Source organism: Odocoileus virginianus, chromosome 13 (assembly GCF_023699985.2).
Source record: "Odocoileus virginianus isolate 20LAN1187 ecotype Illinois chromosome 13, Ovbor_1.2, whole genome shotgun sequence".
NCBI lineage: Eukaryota > Metazoa > Chordata > Mammalia > Artiodactyla > Cervidae > Odocoileus > Odocoileus virginianus.
The window spans coordinates 54,528,322-54,553,095 of NC_069686.1; the positions used below are offsets into that span (position 1 = coordinate 54,528,322).

General features: G+C 40.7%; 1 protein-coding gene across 10 annotated transcripts in view; it reads left to right on the plus strand.

The window, feature by feature from the left end:
- The window catches only part of NCKAP5 (NCK associated protein 5), a 1,117,154-nt gene that overhangs the window by 996,242 nt on the left and 96,138 nt on the right, over positions 1-24,774 (plus strand). The window lies entirely within an intron of this gene.

The following is a 24,774-nucleotide window of genomic DNA, read 5'->3' on the forward strand; positions in this document are numbered from 1 at the left end:
CAACCTTATTTCAGAGATGGCATGTTCTTAAAGAACATGTCTTATGCCCACTTCTACCAGGATAGGATTTTGACTTCTGATACATGGTTTTCTTTATCTTCTTAAATATTGGAAACTACCATAAAATAAATGGGTCAAAGCAGAACCTATGAAGAAAACATAGGTGTTTACAAAGGAATGCAATGCAAACTAGAGTGAGACCTTGTCAATATACAATGGAAATGATACTGATGTAAATAATTTCTCTCTGAGGAGAAAATCAACTTTGAATTGATCCAGTTTCTATAATTGTCTCAGGAAGCACCTCTGTTGGCTTGAAATGTGGAGTAGTAACTTTCTTATATTGAACACTTTTTTTAATTGAATACGTTTTACCCAGAGAACTAAATAGATACTGTTGTTGTTGTTGTTTAGTGACTCAGGCATGTCTGACTCTTGGACCCCATGGACTGTAGCCTGCCAGGTTCCTCGGTCCATGGGATTTTCCAGGCTAGAATACTAGACTGGGTTGCCATTTCTTTCTCCAGGGAATCTTCCTGACCCAGGGATCAAACCTGAGTCCCCTGCATTGGCAGGTGGATTCGTTACCACTGAACCACCTGGGAAGCCCCAGATTAAGTATTTACAGCTTCCCAAAATCTCCAACTCATTTTCTTTACATTTCTGTTAGAACCCTGATTGTAGGTAGTCCTGTCTCAGAGATATATTTGGCTTCTCAGCTCTGTCCTAGAATTTTGCGTGAGCCTCCATTGAAGGGACTCAGGTTTCTAACACAAAGGGATTTTCCCAGCCTGTTTCCATCAGCCAGGAGGTAACTGGTAATAGAGTAGCTGTCTATGACCGTGATCCTTGTCAGGAAATAGAAGACGTGATAACCCCTCTAGGACACCTTGGACATTTCAAAATTAATTGTTCTTTGGGCTCTAGAAATAGCTGTGAATGTAAGCTTGCTAATTATTTAGTTTTACACAAAACTTCAAAGCATGAAGAGTCATTTTTTTCAAATCACATTTGGGTGTATAGATAGTACTGATTACTGTACTCTGGGGTAGGACAGCCCCACAGATGTCTGGTTTCTGTTATCATCAGTATTCACTGCACCTTTTCCTGTTCTTTCCCTGGATTACCTTTAGCTTCCAACTCTCAGCATCTCACCACTCCTAGCTCCATGTTGGTATGTTTTGCAGCTGTTTTTCTAGCTTACCCAGCTATCTTCTCCCAACTACAATTTACAGTTTATCTCAGAGAGTTATTGTACCCCCAAAGTTTAATAAGATTGGCATACCATTGTTATTCTTTTCTGGTGTAATTGGGAATATAAAAGTCTTAACAACAAAATGAGTGGAATCTGAATATTTTTATTTCAGAAAGACATCCTTTAGTACAATTGTCAATGTAAAATGCTTAATTTAGTATCAGTTCTGTATAGTTAGCTAATATGCAAGTTAAATATTATTCAACAATCTTCAAAAATGGCACTGTAAAGCCCCACTGAGTCATATTTTTTCTATAATGAAGTGTTCTTGGGCTTTTCAGTTCAGCTCAGTTCAGTTGCTCACTCGTGTCTGACTCCTTGCAACTCCATGAACCACAGCATGCCAGGCCTCCCTGTCCATCACCAACTCCCGGAGTCCACCCAAACCCATGTCCATTGAGTCGGTGGTGCCATCCAACCATCTCATCCACTGTCTTCCCCTTCTCCTCTGGCACTCAATCTTTCCCATCATCAGGGTCTTTCCCAATGAATCAGCTCTCCACATCAGGTGGCCAAAGTATTGGAGTTTCAGCTTCAACATCAGTTCTTCCAATGCACACCCAGGACTGATTTCCTTTAGGATGGACTGGTTGGATCTCCTTGCAATCCAGGGGACTCTCAAAGAGTCTTCTCCAACACCACAGTTCCAAAGCATCAGTTCTTCAGCGCTCAGCTTTCTTTATAGTCCAACTCTCACATCCATACATGACTACTGGAAAAACCATAGCCTTGATTAGACGGACCTTTGTTGACAAAGTAATGTCTTTGCTTTTTAACATGCTGTCTAGGTTAGTCATAACTTTCCTTTCAAATAGTAAGCGTCTTTTAATTTCATGGCTGCAATCACCATCTGCAGTATTTTGAAGCCCAGAAAAATTAAGTCAGCCACTGTTTCCACTGCTTCCCCATCTATCTGCCATGAAGTGATGGGACCAGATGCCATGATCTTAGTTTTCTGAATGTTGAGCTTTAAGCCCACTTTTTTCACTCTCCTCTTTCACTTTCATCAAGAGGCTCTTTAGTTCTTCTTCACTTTCTGCCATATGGTGGTGTCATCTGCATATCTGAGGTTATTGATATTTCTCCTGGCAATCTTGCTTCCAGCCTGTGCTTCCTCCAGCCCAGCATTTCTCATGATTTATCCTGCATATAAGTTAAATAAGCAGGGTGACAATATACAGCCTTGACATACTCCTTTTCTTATTTGGAACCAGTCTGTTGTTCCATGTTCAGTTCTAACTGTTGCTTCCTGACCTGCATACAGGTTTCTGCAGGTCAGGTGGTCTGGTATTCCCATTTCTTTCAGAATTCTCCACAGTTTATTGTGATCCACACAGTCAAAGGCTTTGGCATAGTCAATAAAGCAGAAACAGATGTTTTTCTGGAACTCTCTTGCTTTTTCCATGATCCAGCAGATGTTGGCAATTTGATCTCTGGTTCCTCTGCCTTTTCTAAAACCAACTTGAACATCTGGAAGTTCACGGTTCACATATTGCTGAAGCCTGGCTTGGAGAATTTTAAGCATCACTTTACTCGCGTGTGAGATGAGTGCAATCGTGCAGTAGTTTGAGCATTCTTTGGGATTGCCTTTCTTTGGGATTGGAATGAAAACTGACCTTTTTCAGTCCTGTGGCCACTGCTGAGTTTTCCAAATATGCTGGCATATTGAGTGCAGCACTTTCACAGTATCATCTTTTAGGATTTGAAATAGCTCAACTGGAATTCCATCACCTCCACTAGCTTTGTTCACAGTGATGCTTCCCAAGGCCCACATGACTTCTCCCTCTGGGATGTCTGGCTCTAGGTGAGTGATCACAGCATCATGATTATCTGGGTTGTAAAGATCTGTTTTGTACATTTCTTCTATGTATTCTTGCCACCTCTTCTTGGGCTTTTACAGTAACATATACAAAGTTAGAGGCTGCATTTTGTTTGAGAGAGCTATAGTTATCTGGATACTTTCTATAGACTAGCAATCCTTTAGATCTATACTGTTTGACATGATAACCAGTAGTCAAATGTAGTTGAGACTCAACTTAAATTCATTAAAATCACATAAAATTAAAAATTCAGCCTGTCAACTGAATTCTTCAGTTGCGTTAGCCACATTTCAAGTGTCCAATGGCCACATATTCTGTATGGCCTGTATGAACATGTCCATCATCACACAAAATTCTTCTGGAAAGTGCTCGTTTAGAATACTCTCGTGGAAGCAAATTTGAACTCTGTTTCTGACAAGAGAACTGACTTGGTCTTCACATAATTGTAGACTCATCTCCTCAGACAAGTGAAGATCTATCCTAACAAGCTGCTACTGGCAGCAAGTAACAACAAAACTGACTAGCCATGACTTAAGTAATGAAGTCACTGAATCGTCTTATGTAATTAAAAGTCTGAAGGAAAGCAAACATAAAAGAGGAGCACCAGCTCAACAATGCTGTCTAAAGCCCTGTTTGTTTGTTTGTTCATCCTCGTCACTTCTGGTTGAAAATTGATTCCTACCTCTCTACGTATCCCAGCTATATTCAGGACACAAAGCGTAAGGAAAATTAAAAATTTTTCAGAATCCTCCCCACTGTGGACTTAATATTACATGTCATCAGTGAGAACCAGGTCATAAAGCCAATCTCAGGTGCACAGGGAGCTGGGAAAGTCAGTATGTTGCTTTCCGGCCCCTGTTGCATGAGATAGCAGAGAGAAGAGGGGTGAAAATGTTCTCTGAGTTAGACAATCGATAACATTACCACAGGCCTTTTAAAAAGTTCATCCATTTCAAGGCTGAGTGACATTCTACAAATCAAGTGGTTATTTATCTTTATTGCACAAAAATGACTGAAAAAATATTTTAGCACCCGAAAATCCCAAAGTTCCTCATTTTGTCTAAGCTAAGTGTTATCACATATCTTCCCAATATTTACAACCATTGTATATTCCCAATTTTCTCAGCAACTGAGCAAATCTAAATATGGTCTTAAAACCAAGCAGCTGCTAATATCTTTGACAAAGAACAACAATCAGAAAATCTGTGAAACTGAATGTTTATATTTCTGTGGTTAAGGATAATCATGTCAGTTTAATCAAAATGATATGAGTTGATTACAAAGCAAGATATTGTTAACTTGTTCTATATTGAAATTTAAGATTCATGAATGAAGTAATACAACTAGATTTTTTTCTTTAAAGTTGCCCTAATAGATATCAGACTTTCATGTTAATAAGCAACAAGCAAATGACCATACTAGCCTAATATAAGTATTAACATGAATAATCACAAACACCAATTGTTCTTTCTTGCTGTTTAACTGTAATAGATTCACCCAGTGTATTATGCTAATTATCTAATAAGATTAAATGATCAGTAGGAATTCAAATAACATTACCTCATATTAAAAACATCAGCTAATGATAGCATCAAAAATAATCTCCTAAGAGGAGACAGGGGATTTGGAAATTCCTTTAAGGAGGAAGAGATGTCTTTTGAGGAATTTGAGCAAGAAGCAAAGCAGAATTAAATGATAACAAAGAAAACAAGGCTGCATGGTAAACTCTTGTGAAGTGAAAGATGTGTGGTATTTCCCCAAATCTAAGAGAGTTGTTGTGGAGTGGAAGTTTGCATGCTCAACACACAGTGAGGCCAACAAGGCAAAACATCCGAGTTTGGAGCAGAGAAAGGTTTATTGCAGGGCCCTGCAAGGAGATGGGTTTCTTGTGCCTAATAAGACCCCAAACTCCTGGATGGGTTTCAGCAAAACACTTTTAAAGGCCAAGAGATGGAGGGATGTGGTTAGTTGTTGCAGACTGCTTGGTCTCGGAATCAAGAAGACCAAGACCGACTTTGTTCTTGCAGCTGTCCGCATAGATCAGATCACAATGTTCCTGTTAAACGTCCAACAAGACAAATATTATTGTCTGTTCTGCAACTTTTTATATCTGTATGAATGGACCCTGAAAGGTCCGAGTCGTGAGAATAGGCTGTTCTATATATTACAAGGTATAGGTAACCGTGCTTTTACAGAAGGTTCAGAGCCAGCCTGACTAAGCTTGGGAAAAGGAGCAGACCTAATATGGAGTCAGATCTGTTCTCCCCTGTTACAGAGTTACAGAGAACAATTTGTCCAGTAGCACAGTGGGCAACTGTTCCGGTGCCTCCTTGTGGAGCATAATTTGTTACTCTCCCTTATTGGCTAGGTGCACGGCCAGTCTCTTCTAAAGGACCCCTTCTGTCTCCTGCTACCAGAGGAGGATGTGACCAGGGACATGGTCTAGTTCTGAGTATCTTGAGGATGAAGTTCTCTTTGTTTAGCTCTGTGAAGTTGCCTTGGTGCTGTCCTGCCCGACTCAGTAATTGCCTCCAAGAGCTCTCCTGTTGTCCTTCATCCCTCCCCAAATAGTCTACAGCAGCTAATATACTAGCAGGAGGATTATGGATGCTCAGTAAGTACCCACTTTGATTTACTTAACAGACCATACAGCACTTTATTTCCATTTCGCCAAGGTGTCTTGCTTTCTTATTCCTTGTTTCCATACAAACTTTAGCTGTCTAATCTGGTAAACTTACTCATGTCAGTAAGTTAGATTAAACAGCTATTTTTTTCAGATGATGTATTTGCATTATAAAAGGGAGTCAAGAAAAATTCTACCTCAAGTTAAGAGGAACTCTTGGGAGCTAACATTCAGGCACACACTGATTTGAGCAAATTATAGGGTGAAGAAGAAAGGACAGGAATTAACCTGACTTCAGACAATGAAGAGTACAGAAGCAGTGTAGCAAAGAAATGAGTTATTTTGCTGTATATAACCCTACTTTGCATAATGGCCTGCCTGAAAGTTAAGAAGTAAGACAAGGCCATGCTGAGCCAAATAGAGAAGATCTGAATCTCCTGGTACAATGGCCATTTTTACCTCTGTAGCACACAGAACTTGTTCTTGTAAGTTTTTACTGTCCGACCAAAAAGTACCTAATCCATGGTAGTAATGTGCCTGGTCTGGGGTCTGGTAGAAATAGAAGGGATAAAAGAGTCAAATGATTTATAGTTATCATTGTTGAGGAATCTTTACACCAGATTGCAACCAAGGGCAACAAATGCAGCATCTCTTCTACCCAGTCGAAGAGAGAAGACCTGACCTGATGTTGATATATCTGTAGCTGTGGTTCTTTAAGAGATAGGCAGGGTTTCACAGATTCTTGAATCAAGTAGCTCAGTAACCTGGAGAACAAGAACACGAACCTAGATATTTATCTCATCTGAATGGAAAGAACTCCAGAATCTATTCAATACTTTATTGTATTAAAGTCCTAATGTGATATGGTTAGGGGCTTCTCAGATGGAACAGCAGTAAAGAATCTGCCTGCTAATGCAGGAGACACAGACACAGTTTCTATTCCTGGGTTGAGAAGACCCACTAGAGCAGGAAATGGCAACCCCCTCCAGTATGCTTGCGTGGAAGATCCCATAGACAGAGGACCCCGGCGGGCTGCCGTCCACGGGGTCCCAGAGAGTAGGACACAACTGTGCGACTGAGCGCACACACAGTGTGGCCGACGGTGGTTGTCCAGACATGGATCATACAGTTCCAATTAGCTAGATCACAGCTAACTTCAAATCCAAGACTGGATTTCCCCAATTGTTAGCACCAGCAGGGTTAGGTTCATATGGGAAGGAAAGAAACTCAAATTACAGAAATTTATTTGAATAAGAGCAGAAATTTCCTTCTGTCATACATGATAGGCCACAGGGAGGTGGTTCGGGCTGATAGCACAGTCTCAGCCTCCTCCTTTTCATTTCTCTGCTTCATATGGTTTCCATTCCCAAGGCCACTTTCTGGTTCAGGATGGCTATTAAAAAACCATCCTTTATGTCCACTTTCCAACCCACAGGAAGGAAGAGCAATGAGGAAGGATATGGTTCATCCCTTTAAAAATACTTCCCATCGCTTGACCCATCCTTTGGGTAGCACTGCATTGGCTGGCACTTAGTCACACAGGAGAAGAAACATTAATCCAGGCAGGAGGACATAGGTCCAGAAAAAAAAAAATTAAAAATAAATGGAGGTTCTCGAAACTCTGGAAGAAAAAGACAAATGAATATTAGAGGACATGTAGCAATCTAACCTGCTGCTTGCCCCCTACCAAGGTTGTCTTCTTGATGGTAACAAATAAATTTTCACTGTCATTTAAGAAGACTATAGGAAAATAAATTTGAAGAGTTGTTGGAAAGATGTAATTAATTTCAATGATTTATGCTTAGTTTTGCATGATCTGAACTACCACTGGTCTCTATTTGTACACTTCACTTTGACTAACTTTTTGAGGAAAAGTATTGAACTTGAATTAGTTTGCCACCACCATATTTATGAACATATCATTGGTTAGCCACAAAGTTTAGAGGTTCAAATAAATTTTCTATGGAGTACAGTGCAGCTAGAATTTTCCTTTCTCTAAAATTAAAACCAGTAGGGCACCAGGGCTTCCAGTACTGTAGCTGCCAATCAATTAAAGTCCTTGATAATTATGTCTTATTTCAAGACTACTACTAATTTTCCCCACTGAGAAAATTTGAAAAAGTTTAGAAATTTAATGTAGGGGGAATGACTTTCATATTACAAATTAAAATATATTGGAAAGTTGATCAGATTTTCACAGCTTTTTGAGTGGAAGACCATTTGATTCAAATGTCACATTTTGAATAGCATGCTGATATGTGTATGCTTAATTGTAGAAAGAGTGAGCTGATGATCATCAAAACAAACATTAGGGGGAAGTATAAAGGTTCTTAATAGCAATTTTGATAGATAATGTTCTGTTGACTGGTAACAGATTGGTTCTGAACTGGAAACTACATGGATAGTAACGACTATGGATGAGGAATAGGGTGTAGTGATTTTACGTAAATTGAATTGTTAATACTTCCCAGGGTGATGATATTTCTGCATTTCCAAATATTACAAATGGCATTTCAGAGGTATTACAGAGTAATAGCTTGGCCGTGGAAGCTTTTATCGTGGCTGCACTGAGTTCATCCATTTATGTGGACAAGCAACAAACTTCAGAGGGGAAGCTTTGCATCTGGCAGCCTGAAATATAAATCCCACGTGTCATGAAGGTAGACTCATGGAAACAGAACCATGTGGTTCCTTCTGGCTAACAAGGCCTGAAAACAGTAATATTAATTCCCATCCATTGAGTATCTCTTTTTTACCAAGCCCTGTTCTTAGAACATTACCTATAATCCTTCTTGCTTCACTCTCTTGTGGCTAGTTCTCTGGTTTTGTCATCTATACACTTGCTCCTTGAGTGCTTCTCTCTAAATACCAGAGGTAATCATGAATGAGGCTTTGGTGGAGACTTCTATACTGGTGGTGGTGTTCGGTCACTCAGTCGTGGCCAACTCTTTGCAACCCCATGGACTGCAGCACACCAGATTTCCCTGTCCTTCACCATCTCCCAGAGCTTGCTCAAACTCACATCCATCAAGCCTGTGAGGCCATCCAACCGTCTCATCCTCTGTCATCCCCTTCTCCTCCTGCCCTAAATCTTTCCCAGCATCCAAGTCTTTTCTCATGAATCAGCTCTTCACATCAGGTGACCTAAGTATTGGAGTTTCAGCTTTAAGATCAGTTGTTCCAATGAATATTCAGGACTGATTTCCTATAGGATTGACTGGTTTGACCTCCTTATAGTCCAAGGGACTCTCAGAGTCTTCTCCAGCACCACAGTTCTAAAGCATCAATTCTTCAGCACTCAGCCTTCTTTGTGGTTCAGCTCTCACATCCATACATGACTACTGGAAAAACCATAGCTTTGACTATATGGACCTTTGTTGGTAAAGTGTCTCTGCTTTTTAATATGCTGTCTAGATTGGTCATAACTTTTCTTCCAAGGAGCAAGTATCTTTTAATTTCATGGCTGCAGTCACCATCTGCAATGATTTTGGGGCCCAAGAAAATAAAGTCTCTCACTGTTTCCATTGTTTCCCCATCATTTGCCATGAAGTGATGGAAATGGATGCCATGATCTTTGTGTTTTGAATGTTGAGTTTTAAGCCAGCTTTTTCACTCTCCTCTTTCACTTTCATCAAGAGTCTCTTTAGTTCGTCTTCACTTTCTTCTATAAGTGTGGTGTCATCTGCATATTTGAGATTGTTGATATTTCTCCTGGCAGTCTTGATTCCAGCTTGTGCTTCCTCCAGCCCAGCATTTTGCATGATGTACTCTGCATAAAAGTGAAATAAGCAGGGTGACAATATGCAGCCTTGATGTACTCCTTTCCCAAATCGAAACCTGTCTAGTGTTCTATGTCCAGTTCTAACTGTTGCTTCTTCACTCACATACAGGTTTCTCAGAAGGCAGGTAAGATTGCCTGGTATTCCCATCTCTTTAATAATTCTCCACAGTTTATTGTGATCCACACAAAGGCTTTAGTGTACTCGTTGAAGCAGAAGTAGATGTTCTTCTGGAATTCTCTTGCTTTTTCGATGATCCAGCAGATGTTGGCAATTTGATCTCTGGTTCTTCTGCCTATTCTAAATCCAGCTTAAACATCTGGAGGTTCTCAGTTCATGCACTGTTGAAGCCTCCTTAGGAGAATCTTGAGCATTACTTTGCCAGCGTGTGAGATGAGTGCAATTGTGCAGTAGTTTGAACATTCTTTGGCATTGCCTTTCTTTGGGATTGGAATGCAAACTGCCCTTTCCCAGTCCTGTGGCCACTGCTGAGTTTTCCAAATTTGCTGACATATTGAGTGCAGCACTTTCACAGCATCATCTTTTAGGATTTGAAATAGCTCAGCTGGAATTCCAGCACCTCCACTAGCTTTGTTCACAGTAATGTTTCCCAAGGCTCACATGACTTCTCACTCCAGGATGTCTGGCTCTAGGTGAGTGATCACACTAACATGGTTATCTGGGTCGTCAAGATCTTTTTTGTCCAGGATGTCTGGCTCTAGGTGAGTGATCACACTAACATGGTTATCTGGGTCGTCAAGATCTTTTTTGTATAGTTCTGTGTATTGTTGCTACCTCTTCTTAATATCTTCTGCTTGTGTTAGGTCCATGCCATTTCTTTCCTTTATTGTGCCCATCTTTGCATGAAATGTTCCCTTGGTATCTCTAAGTTTCTTGAAAGAGATCTCTAGTCTTTCCCATTCTATTGTTTTCCTCTATTTCTTCACATTTTTCACTTAGGAAGGCTTTCTTAGCTCTCCTTGCTATTCTTTGGAACTCTGCATTCAAATGGATATATCTTTCCTTTTCTCCTTTGCCTTTAGCTTCTCTTCTTTTCTCAGCTATTTGTAAGGCCTCCTCAGACAACCATTTTTCCTTTTTCATTTATTTTTCTTGCGTATGGTTTTGATCATCGTCTCCTGTACAATGTTATGAACCTGTGTCCATAGTTCTTCAGGCACTCTATCAGATCTAATCCCTTGAATGTATTTGTCATTTCCACTGTATAACCATAAGGGGTATAATTTAGGTCATGCCTTAATGGCCTGGTGGTTTTCCCTACCTTCTTCAATTTAAGTCTGAGTTTGGCAGTAAGGAGTTCATGATCTGAACCACAGTCAGCTCCTGGTCTTGTTTTTGCTGACTGTATAGAGCTTCTCCATCCTCAGCTGCAAAGAATATAGTCAATCTGATTTCAGTATTGGCCATCTGGTGATGTCCATGTGTAGAGTCTTCTCTTGTGTTGTTGGAAGAGGGTGTTTGGTATGATCAGTGTGTTCTCTTGGCAGAATTCTATTAGCCTTTGCCCTGCTTCATTTTGTACTCCAAGATCAAACTTGCCTTTTACTCCAGGTATCTCTTGACTTCCTACTTTTTCATTCCAGTCCCCTATTATGAAAAGGACATATTTTTTTGGTGTTAATTCTAGAAGGTAGGTCTTCGTAGAACCATTCAACTTCAGCTTCTTCAGCAATAGTGGTTGGGGCATACACTTGATTACTGTGATATTGAAAGGTTTCCCTTGGACATGAACAGGGATCATTCTATCATCTCATTTTTTAGATTGCATCCAAGTACTGCATTTTGGATTCTTTTGTTGACTGTGAGGGCTACTCCATTTCTTCTAAGGGGTTCTTTCCCACAGTGGTAGATATAATGGTCATCTGAATTAAATTTACCCATTCCAGTCCATTTTAGTTCACTGATTCCTAAAATGTTGATGTTCACTCTTGCCATCTCCCATTTGAATACTCCCAGTTGACCTTGATTCATGGGCCTAACATTCCACGTTCCTTTGCAATATTGTTCTTTACAGCATCAGACTTTACTTTCACCATCAGTGACATGCACAACTCGGCATTGTTTGCACTTTGGCCCAGCCTCTTCATTCCTTCTGGAGCTATTTCTCCACTCTTCTCCAGGGACATATTGGGCACCTACCAACCTAGGGAGTTCATCTTTCAATGTCATATTTTTTTTTGCCTTTTCATACTGTTCAAGGGGTTCTCAAGGCAAGAATGCTGAATTTGTGAGCATGTTGGTAGGCTATATCAGTTTCTCAGTAGTGTTCAATTCTTTGCAACCCAATAGACTGTAGCCCACCAGGCTCCTCTGTCCATGAAATTTTCCTGGCAAGAATCCTGGAGTGGGTTTCCGTTTCCTCCTCCAGGGGATCTTCCTGACCCAGGAATGAAACCCACATCTCCTGCATTGGCAGGCATGTTTACCACTGAAAAGCCAGTTTGTCAGCATACTGGATCATAGTTTATGACTCCCCCTCCTATGTTTTTTTTTTCACTAGAGAGATAGAGAGCTGTAGACTTTGAGTTGAAAGTGTGACTTTTTTACTGCTATAAAATATTTCCTCTGTAGATTGCACCAGTGAGCTGTGTTCTGTGTAATTCAACAAGCCTGTATTGAGTGTCTTCTTCCAGCCACATCCTATGTTAGAGGTTGGAGATATGGAGGTGAATGAGACATGGTACCCACACTCTATGAACTCCAGTCTAGTAAGGAAACAGAGAAGCAAACAAATAATTCTGATACAGTATGGTCAAAGATAAGATGGAAGCATGCTGTTCATACATATGAGTGCATAGAGCAGGATGTCAAGCCCCTCTTTGGTGAAGCCAGGCGTTTTGGTGTCCATCTGTAAGGAAAAGAGAAGATTGAGAGAGTAAGATACTGAATTTTACGAGCATTTGCCATTTATACCGGTGGTTCCCAAACTCAAATCACAAGGTCTAGGGAGAAGAGCCAGGCATTAGTATGTGGTAAACATCCCCAGGTAATGCCAGTGTGCAGCAAAGTTTGGGAACCACTTTCCTAAGGCATAAAATTTCATCAACAAAGGGGAGAGAGATATCCTTAAACTCGAGGTAAACAGCATATTCAAAGACCTGGAGACAGGAATGTGGCACACCATGGGGAAAGGAGTCAACAAATGGCCAGCTTGGCTGGAGTAGATGATAAGTTTTCAGGATGAAGCACAGATAGAAGGGCTTTGGTAGGATGGGACTAGATTATGGGAAACTTGAAAGCCAAGCCTACATGTTTGAATTTAATCCTCCAGACCACATAGACAGTGGGGGAAAAAATTTAAAGACCAACACAGTAAGAGGTGGCCATCCAGTCACTATGATGCTCATGCTTTGGCTTTCAAAACAAAGACATGTCTTCATTTTCTTTCCCATAGCCTTGGACCAACCAAATATACATCCTGTTTTCTCACAAGGGAAATGTCATGATGAGTAGAGTTATATAGTCATGTAAAAGGATGGACTGCCAAGGTTACTACAGGGTTGCTCCAAAAGAACTCTCCTGGAAATCTATTAGGGCTTACATAAATATCCTACCCACTGAGTGCAAATGCTTAAGTCTCTTATTATATAATACAGCTGGTGTTTGGGAAGGGTACCCACTGAGTGTCACTGATGGATAACCTCGGTGCGTCTCTCAGATTAGCACCAGCAAGACCCTAGAAAAGTGAGCCCTGAGACTTGTCCATCCTCCTGCCAGGGAACTGAGAAGCACAGGAAGGAATGCTTGGGCATTTGGGGGAGGTAAGGATGGTGCCCTTCTGACAGGGATCCCAGCTGCCAGGGCAGAGGCAGACATGAAGCCCCAGGGGGTGGCACGTGCTAGTAGGGCAAAGATCCCATGGAACAGATGATAAGTGGGTATGTTAAATAAGTTTCATTTTTTTTTCTCCTATGTTTTTTCCAAGGCCTGTTACTTTAGAGTACATGGCTGGGGAATCAGAAATAGCTGTGTAGTTCCCTCAGTTTCTTGTTGTTCAGTCATTAAGTTGGGTCTGACTCTTTGCATCCCCACACACACCAGCCTGCCTTAACCTCTACTATCTTCCAGAATTTGCTCAGATTCATGTCCATTGAGTGGAATTGCTATATATATCCAGAAGTGGAATTGCTAAACCACATGATAGTTCTATTGTCTTTGGAAATAAAATCACTATCTCAAAGAGGTAGCTGTACCCCCAGATTCACTGCAGCATTATTCACAACAGCCAAGATAGTATTGATCTGTTGATAGATGAATGAATAAAGGATTTGTGATATGTATGTGTATGTGTAGATGTGTGTGTGTGCATGTATGTATAGTTTTATAGTCTTCACTTTACCTGTAGAGTCTTACCAGACTATTGTTTAGTTTTCTCTCTCTGTACAAATAGAATCATACTGTAAATATTCTACTGGGTTGGCAACGTTGTTTTTGGAATGAATCAGTGATGGTCCCTGTATTTGTAGTTCATTCATTCTCATAGTTGTATAGTCTTCCATAGCAGAGAAATTTCAGATTTTGTTTATTCTTTCTAAGGTTAATAAACATTTGGGTTGTTTTCCATTTTTTGCTATGAAGACAGTGTTGCTAGTGTCACTGTGATGCATATTCCGTGATATACTTACCGAGGGTTTTTCTAGGTATGCACAGTAATAACTTTTTACATCATAAACCAGTACACCTCTGCATGTGTACCTATACATAAATGTAATCCAATGTTATATTCCTTTTTGCTACAAAAGCTAGTTTAAAAACCACAGCAAATTACTAAGTAGCATGAAATCCAACAATGGGTTTCCTTATGGAGGGGAAGTGGTGGGAGAAGGATGTAGTGGAAGGGGTGCAAGAGTGGCTTAAAAACACTGAGTTGTTGACCTTAGAGTTGGGATAGATTCATCTCATCACAGGGCTCCTTAAGAGTGAGAGGAGGAAGCAGAAGAGGGCCAGAGAAAAAGATGTATCAACAGAAACAGGGTCAGGAAGGTGCATTCATAATGAAAGAGATGCATTCATAATAAAAGAAACCCACATTAATGGGATCTGAGTCAGACTCAGATCCACCCCACCCCCCTTTTTTTTTAATCTATCACTTTGGAAAAGCTTAAAAAGTTTGAAGACAGAAACATTGTTGGCAAGTGAAAGGTTGTTGCTGACCCATGAAAAAACGCTGGGATTCTTGGCCTCCAGAGGCGAATTCAATATGGGGCCAGAGACAAGGCTTGATCACTCAGAGCTTTTGTGTAATAAAGTTTTTTTAAAGCATAAAGAAGATAGAGAAAGCTTCTGACATAGGCATCAGAAGGGGACAGAAAGAGTACCCCCTGCTAGTCTTCAGCTGGATGTTATATAGTCACTAGCAGTCTGTTAATGAAAGAAAGGAATGTCTTAAAACTCAGAATGGCACCAGGCCCCTCATCCATAAGATGTCTTTTGGGATAATCTTGGCACCAGAAGAGTCATCCTGGGCCATAAAACGATTGACTTGAATCTTGCAGAAGGGCAGATTACCATACAAATAGTTTCGTTTGCATAGATTAGGGGAACAATGTCTGAATATAACATAATGGTTTGTCAAGTAGGTTCTGAACCATTAGGCAGAATGGACTTCAAGACAGAGTCTGGGGTAAATGCATAGTACATTAACATAGCTTAAGACAAGCATTTCCATAAGAAGAATGCATTGGTTATCTCAAGGTTTGAGAATGGTCAACTTTAGGTGGAACCAGGTGTCATTATGGCAACACAGTATTTTAAGAGAAACCTTCTTTTAAATTTGTATAGAGAAGGGAAAAAAAAAAATATATATATATATATATATATCTCACTAGTTTGTTTCCTCCTGCTGCTTAAGAGAGATAAAAAATGTCTGACACTCGCAGTCTATTTCCTCCCTTTGGAGACCCCTGGCCTTCCTGCCTGTTACCTTTTCAGAAGAGTGTGAGGAAAAAGGCAAACTTTGTTGGCAAGGATGTGAGGGAAAAGGCATCGTATACTACAGATGAGAGGATACTAGTACAAGCTCTGTGGATAAGTTTGCAATATCTAATAAAAGTCACACTTACTTAATGCTATTAAATAGAAATTCCAATCAAATAATTTCTCCTACAGACATACTTGTCCATATGAGAAATAATGCATGCACTGAAACATTGTTTATAGTAATAGGAAAAAATCACGAATGAACCAAATGTTCATTAGTATGGTACTGGTTAAATGTATTCTGATGATGGAATATAACATAGTTGTAAAAAAGAAATAAGGGGGACTTACTGGTGGTCCAGTGGTTAAGACTTCGCCTTCCAGTGCAGGGGTTGCAGATTCAGTCCCTGGTAGGGGAGCTAAGATCCCACATGCCTGGGGACCAAAAAACCAAAATATAAAACACAAGCCCTATTGTGACAAATTCAGTAAAGACTTTTAAAGTGGTCCACATCAAAGAAAACAAAAAACTTTAAAACCAAAGAAGGAAGATCTTTACTGATAGGAAACAATTTCTGAGATATGTTATTAAATGAGAAGAACAAGGAACAGAATAGGACCTGTAGTATGCTTGAATTTTTAAAAGGTAAGAAGGACTATAACACACAGACATATATAGTTTTTTAAAAAGCTAAATGCAAGTGTGAATATGATTTTGTACATGTACACACATGTAATTGTTGGCATGAATAAAACTAATAAAACACAAGAGGCCAGTACTGTTGATTGCCTCAAAGCAGATGTGGGTTTAAAGAACACAAAACTGAAAGAATATTTTCAATATATGCTATTTTGTGTCTTTTTAATTTTACAGTCTTATAGTACCTTTCAAAACATAAAATGTAAATTTAAGATTATGCCTTAAAAAAAAACAGTGAGTTGTTAAGGAGCACGTATGTATTCTTTTACAGTGGTGGTGATTTAAATGTAACTATTTACTATGTATACTCTTGTGCTCATAGTATATTTCACATTTGTTTTTAAAAGATAACAACTAAAGTACAGTCTGAAACAAAGCAAGTGCTTGGGCTGAATGGGACTTCCTTTTGCCCGGCTAGCCTAGATCATCCATCCCCCGCCTCCCGCACTCTTCCTGTCTGCCCTCTGACCAGCTCATTAGCATCTCCAGAAGAGAGGTCAGCCAAGAGAAGAAAGAGCAGGAAAGGACACATCCCTGACCACCCATAGAAAGTTACATCATCAATTCTGAAGCCCATCAGGTGTCTGAGGAGTAAGTTAGAAACAGAGGTTGTGGACAACTCTTGAATCTTAATCTCTTTGTTCTCCATGTTACCACAGATAATTCTGGGTTGATTAGATGCTGTTGAAATCAGCAGTTCTTCTTAATCCTAAAGATAAAAAAAAATTAGTAACTGAGGAGCAGCAGTGATTAAAAAAAAAAAAACTTTTGCCAGACAGGCGCTTGTAGCTTTTCAGAAGTCTATAGGCAAGCTGGGAAGGAAGACTCTTTCTTGACTGTGAGAACTCAATCACAGATACTTAGTGAAAAGCCATCTCAATTAAGGTGATCTCTATACTCCGTCTACCAGAATTCCCTACGATGTGTCCATTAAATTTGGCACATTCAAGTAGATACCTTAGCTTGAGACAGGTGTAAAGTGCTAGATCAGGTGAAGGCTATGGCAAATTGTGGTGGCAGAAATTGACTTGTGTAATGAAACATGCGACTGAGGGGAAAAAAGTAGAAGGGTGATCTTGGGAACAGAATGCTCTTGACTTGAATGAATCCTTACTCAAGAAAGGTGCTAAGCTGCTTCCGTCATGTCCAACTGTTTGCGACGCTATGGACCATAGCCCTCCAGATCTGTCCATGGGGTTCTCCAGGCAAAAATCCTGGAGTGGCTTGCCATTTCCTCCTCCAGAGGATCTTCCCAACCCAGGAATCAAACCTGCCTCTCTTATGTCTCCTGCATTGGCCGGTGGGTTCTTTATCACTAGCGCCACCTGGGAAGCCCAGAGAAAAAAGAGAATGAATGTAAAGCCATATGACCCAGCAATCCCACTCCTGGGCGTACACACTGAGGAAACCAGATCTGAAAGAGACACGTGCACCCCAGTGTTCATCGCAGCACTGCTTATAATTGCCAGGACATGGAAGCAACCTAGATGCCCATCAGCAGATGAATGGATAAGGAAGCTATGGTACATATACACAATGGAATATTAGTTAGCCATTTAAAAGAATTCATTTGAATCAGTTCTAATGAGATGGATGAAACTGGAGCCCATTATACACAGTGAATTAAGCCAGAAAGATAAAGACCAATACAGTATACTAATGCATATATATGGAATTTAAAAAGATGATAACGATAACCCTATATGCAAAACAGAAAAAGAGACACAGATGTACAGAACAGACTCTGGGACTCTGTAGGAGAAGGCAAGGGTGGGATGTTCAGAGAGAATAGCATTGAAACAAGTATACTATCAAGGGTGAAACAGATCACCAGCCCAGGTTGGATGCATGAGACAAGTGCTCGGACCTGGTGCACTGGGAAGACCCGGAGGGATGGGATGGGGAGGGAGGTGGGAGGGAGGATTGGGATGGGGAACACGTGTAAATCCATGGCTGATTCATGTCAATGTATGGTAAAAACCACTGCAATATTGTAAAGTAATTAGCCTCCAACTAATAAAAATAAATGAAAAAAAAAGAAAGGAAAGCATTGCCATCAATCTGTTACTATACAGGGCAGATCTGGGCACTTTTTAATGTTGCAGACATGCAACTGGGATGTAACTGCTTCGAAAGAAACACCTTCATTTTTTAAAATGGCCTGAGAAAATAACTCATCAATGTCAGTCTTAATTTTGTTCATCAACCCATTGATAGAATTTAAGAAGAGTCATTTAGCAATCTTCTTATCAGCCGTACAGTGCCTGCTCTTCTCATTTTGCACAGGATCAGATAAAAGGATGATGTTTGCTTTATCTTTGCTTTGCCACCGTGGTGCCGCTAAAAGCTCTTCAGGAAGGGGGGAAGAATAAGCTGAGAGGTTACCAGGTTATGAAACATTGTCACAGCCAAGCCAGGAGCATTGAATCAATTTCCAATATGTTTCTTATGTAGCTAAAACCTATACTCTGGAGATGTTATTGTTTGATTATAAAAGCATGAGAAATTTGAAGAGAGACTTTCTTGCCACTGTGATAAACAGTCTCTGCCTGTAACTCGATTGTGTCAACTCCCAGATGGAGGGGAAAAATGCTTTAAGGTGACTTTCTGCCCATTTGAAACTCAGCCGTGCGTTCTGCCTTCAGAGCCCACTCGGAAGGAATTCTGTGTGTATGAGGATGCATTTGGAGTGGGTAGCTGCTGCCCTGCTTTCAAATGAGTGGATCGCATTTCCAAAGGTGTCATTTCCCGTTCCTTTTGACCCAGTCGTCAAAAATATTTCCAAAAGTATGTGCGTATTGTTCTTCTTTAAAATAGGTCTCTTTTCTGTATAATTCATAATTTAAAAAATGAAAGTACTTCCCGCATGCTGAGTTACATACAATTGAATCTGATTTTAAAAAAGAGAAAAAATTAATAAGGAGGAGGCAGTGTGCTGAAGAAATGAATGGGGTGGGATCCAAAGTCCAGTTTGGGATTTTATGACTTAGTGCACAATGCTGCCTCTGTTTCCATAATCATCTAATGTTTTTTTTCTCTTGCCCAGAGTTCCCACATTCTGAGGAGGAGGGTATACCTGAACTCGTACATACCCGTCCATGTCAAGTTCCCACCTCCCATGAATCTATAGGAAAGTGGGTTTCAATCCCAGGATCTAAGCAAACTAGAAAAGTTGCAAAGCTTATCCAGTGATTTCTGGGCAGGCTTCAGACCCCCTTCGTAACAGTAGCGTCACCACTGTATATTTGCCTAGACTTTTGCATCTTTGAAAGTGCTTCACTGGTCTCCTCAACAGAGTCTCCCAGTCTGGGGTTGGCAGTCACATAAGGCAATCTCCATTTCCCCCTCTGCCACCTAACAGATACTGTGACCTTGAGTAAGTTCTGTCCTTACTTGAGTAAACCTCCTTCCCTCATATGCCAAATGGAGAGCATAGCAAGGCCTACTCTGAAGTATTGTTGAGAGCTTTGAGTTTTTACATATGAGTGCTTGACGCCAGGCCAGAAGTTAGTAAGAGCTCCATTGTCGGTCTTCCTTGTTAGTAAGAAGGTGAGGAAAAAGTGTGCGTGGTGTGGATATCAGCTTTCTCCCTCCCTCCCTCCCTCCCTTCCTTCTAGTTGTACTCCTAGCTGTGATTCATTATAGTGAAAGGATACACAGCAAAACCAACAGAGAAATGGCCCAGGGCAGCATCGGAAGGTAACAGTGCCCAGAGTTTTCTTCCTGGAAGTCACACAGGACACGCTCAGCTCCCCCAGTGACAAGCGATGATGATGCATGTCCAGTGCTAACTGCCTGAGTTGGTGAGAGACCCAGAGTCCAGGGTCTTTACAGTCACCGTCTTGCCTCATACCTTCAAAAATCCCAGTTCCCCAGAAGGGAAACCGTTATTGAGCATAAACCACATTGTTTGCATGAAACATTCAGGCCCAGGAATTCTTATCTGTTAGGATGGTGGAAACTCTCTCAAAATGCAGGCTCCCACGTGCTAGTAAAGGGTCCACCTTACTCACAGGCCTTTCTAAGGGTGGGTACTCTCAGGCTTGCTCTGATAACTCTTCTCTGCACAATCCATCACCTTGGCCATGTCCAAAGCATCTTTATGGCAAAATTTTTTATCAGTTGGACTCCATTACAGCAGGGTGACACCAAACTGTAATTTTGACTTCAGCTTTTCCCTTTGGGACTCCTGAACTAATTTGAATTTGACTTGAATGACCTGACCTGTCCAGGCTTGAAGCCAGCATGATAGTCACTGGTAAGACTTACAGGAAGAGCTTTCCCGTACACAGTCCTTGTTACTTCTTTTAACAAGGATTTTCCTATCATGAAGGCCCTCCAAACAGGGTATTTGTTTGGATAGTATAGGTTAGCAGATCCCAATGTGGCTTCTCCCCTTGGAGTTTCCATCCCTACGATCCCCAGTCTAGTCTGGAAGAATTCAGTTCAGTCCCTGATTTCAGAAGCATTGCAGCCAGTTCTAAGCAGTCCTGGTCATCTGTGACATCAGGCCACCAGAGTCGCAAGTGTGAGTGACATTTGTAAGTGTTCTGTTTGAAAAGCACAAGAGCTGGCCCCCTTCACTCTCTCCCAGTTCATGCTGTGAGGGATGACCTTGGGCGCAGTCATCAGTGTGAATTCAGTTCAGTTCAGTTCAGTCGCTCAGTCGTGTCTGACTCATTGCCACCCCATGGACTGCAGCACGCTATGCCTCCTTGTCCATCCCCAACAACCGGAGTTTACTCAGACTCATGTCCATTGTGTTGGTGATGCCATTAAGGCCCTCACAGTATCCTGGGAGCATTGCAGGAGGACCTTTCACTCAGGAAGAGGGGACAGCTTCCAGCATCAGTTCTGTAAGACAAAGACGTGCCCGCTGCCCACCCCCGATGTCCGCAGGTGCCAGAACTTTGATTTTTCCCACTGATACAAAATCAATGCTTCATTCAGTAATCAAAACTTTTTATGTTTTCTCATCCCTAAATTCTACCTGGGTGGTTTTTGTTCGTTCGTTTGTTTTTTGTCTAGAGAGGTCATATGTAAGAGGGCCAAAAGAATTTTCACAAAAAAATATTTTTTTTAATTGAGGTATAGTTGATTTAGAATGTTAAGTTTTAAGAGTAAAATCTAGTGATTCACAATTTTTATAGATTATACTCCATATGAAGTCATTATAAAATGCTAATTATATTCCCTTTGGTGTACATTACATCTTTGTATCTTATTTATTTTATGCCTAATAGTACATACCTCTTAATACCCTACCTCTATCTTGTACCTCCTCCAACTTTCTCCCCACCGGTAACCACTAGTTTGTTCTCTGTATCTATTGGTCTGTTTCTGTTTTGTTATAGTCATTCATTTGTTTTATGATTCAGATTCCACATATAAGTGAAAGCAAACAGTAGTTATCTTTTTCCATCTGACTTACTTCACTAAGCATAATACCCTACAGGTCCATCCACGTTGTTGCAAATGGCAAGATTTCATTCTTTTTATGGCTGAGTAGTATTACATTATACCATCTTCTTTGTACATTTGTCTGTTGATGGACACTTAGGTTGCTTCCATATTGTGGCTATTGTAAATCATGCTGCTATAAAACACATAAAAATATTTGTATACAATTTAAGCAGACAATTATCATGTTTAGAAATTGGTTAGGACAAAAACTTGAATTTTAAAATGTTTCAAAATAGGTTTATATAACCTCTTTTGTCCTGATCATTCATCCAGTGAGCAGCCTAAAAGTTTCACCTTTCTGTGGACAGCTGAATTTAACAATCAGTCTGCTCAAAAGCGTGTGTTCCAGAGGAAAGGTGAGAGAAGCGGAGTCAGGATCTCAGCCTACTAATGCAAACTGCACGTAGGCTAGATGTCATCTTTATGACTGATGAGGAATGTGAGGCGCAAGGAGGCTTCATGGCCATAATTCACAGCAAGGTGATGACAGGATTCATATTGAAGACCATCATGCCTTTAGGAAGGATGGATTTGATCTTAGAAGTTCCTGGTCGTAAGTCTCACACATGGAGAGAAAGACCCAAGATGACCTTCTGGTTCTCCAGCCACTTCTCAAGTATTACATCCCCCACATACTGTAAATAGACCTGAACCTACACCTGCTAGCAACCTTCTGCCTTCCCTACTCTTCCTGCCACCAATCTTCTGCACTGGGATTGCACCCATTTGATAAACTCCGGTCCGTAAGAAAGAACTAGAGGGAAACCTATAGCTTCTTCATAGGCAGGGGTGAGTCTGTTTTATTTTCCGGTACTCAAGCCTCAAGGCATAGCCATAAACCAAGTTCATTCAGTTACTAAATATTTATTAGGCATCAACTCCATTCTGGACATTGTGCTAGACCCTAGGGACATAAAAATTGAGAATACATGGGCTCTGGATTACATGAGCTGAGCTGAGCTGATTCTGAACTAGAATCCTTATTTATGTCTTTTGCTTAAAGGTTCGTTTGAGATTGAATCACTGTAATAATCTCTTGGCTCTTTATTGAACTGTACAAAAAGGTCAATTTATCTGACCTCTTTTTTAAAAAAAATTTTGTTGGACATTAGTAAAGAAACATGATGACTATAGACAGGACTGTCCTTGTAAAATCAACAGCTTACATACCTTAGTAACTCATAAATTATGTGGACTTATTCTTCTTGACATGCTGGCAAAGACAAATAATTTCTTTAAAACAGATGGCATGCAGAGCCGTTGTTTAAATGTCAACTCCGCTGCTGTTTATTGCCCTACTTCTTTGGGGAGATATTTGCATTTTGGAGTCACCTGAGCACTTGATCTGGGAATGCAGAGACGTTGGAAAGCTTTGCTGAGGATTACTTGCTATGAAACTTCTTAGATAGTACAGTGTGTTATGGCATTGATACAACTGTGATTTTATTTTTAGTACAATTAAGCCCATGTGTATTAATATTTCAATAGAATAGGAAGATGTATTAATTCTTTTCACTGTTTTTCGAGATTATCATGACATTTGCAACAGTCTATCTAGTTTGGGTCTCCCAGAAGTAGACCCTGTGAAAAGGATTCAAGGACAAATGGATTATCAGGAAATATGGGGGAGACCAAGAGGAGAAGTCAGATCAGTAGAAGTCAGATAGAGAAGAGAACTCAGACGATGAAAAATGTGTTATCCTGCCAGCTACCACCAGAACTGAATACATAATTTGCATAGCCCAATGCAAAATAAAATCTAGGTTCCCTTGATCAAAACTTATCAAAAATTGCAACATGGTGACTGCAGACCACAAGGTCCTATATGACCATACAGGTCACATACAACGCTGCCAACCCTGAGTGTGGGCATGTGAGAGAGAGAAGTTTAATCTCAGAAAAATTCCAGTGTATAGATAATAGCCAGAACATGGAGGCAGCCTAAACATTCATCACCAGAGGAATGGATAAAGAAGACGTGGTACATAGATACAATGGACTATTACTCACCCATAAAAAAGGAGTGAAATTGCGCCATTTGCAGAGATGTGAATGGACCTAGAGACTGTCATACAGTGTGAAGTAAGTCAGAAAGAGAAAAATACAGTGGTGGTCTCCTTCAGTCCCTTAGTTGTGTCATATATTAATGCACGTATGTGGAATCCGTAAAAACGGTATAGATGAACTTATTTTCAAGGCAGTAGAGATGCAGATATAGAGAACAAACGTATGGATACCAAGGAGGAAAAGTGGGGGTGGGATGGATTGGGAGGTTGGGATTAGCATACATACACTACTGAATTTGATCCCTGAGTTGGGAAGATCCCCTGGAGAAGGAAATGGTAACCCACTCCAGTATTCTTGCCTGGAGAATCCCATGGACAGAGGAGCCTGGCAGGCTGCAGTCCGTGTGGTTGCAAAGAGTCAGACATGACTGAAGCGACTTAACACACAATGAAAACCTATTGTAGAGCTCAGGGAACTCACTGTTCTGTGGTGACCTAGATGGGAAGGAAATCCAAGGAAGAGGGGATGGATGTGTACATATGGCTGGTCCGCTTTGCTGTACAGTGGAAACTAACACAGGATTGTAAAGCGACTATACTCCAATTAAAAAAAAATCATATAGCACGTAAAAAAAGAAAGACGATTAGAAAGATTTAGACAAAAAAACCCTCCAGGGTATAGAACTCAAGTCTGAGTCTTCCCACCTGAGGAGTGAGGGACCAGGATATTCATCACCACCTTCCATCACTGATAAGGAAGGGCTGGCTCAGAGGCTGTTCGCTTTAGGCAAGGAGATGCAGTTTCTGGCAACTGTAAGTTCAGCAGGTGCACACTCAAGTAGTAAGACCCCAGGAAGGTGCATGGACCAAGCAGGAACAGTGACCAACACGTTACACAATTAAAGCGAACCTCCTATATCCCATGTCAGCCCAAAGTCTCCTGAGAAGCGAGCTACCTTGTTGAGGGGACTCCCCTTGAAGTTTCCCCCCTTTACAAATAATATCCTCCTCAAATCCGTCCTTGCTGTCTGCATCTGAGTCAGCTCTTTAATGACTAAGACAGCCATCAATTTCTGCCTGTGAAAGCTTCAGCATACTCCTAAAAATAGAGTGTGTGCTAAGTCACTTCAGTTGTGTCTGACTCTGCCACCCCACGGACTGTAGCCTGTGAGGCTCCTCTGTCCATGG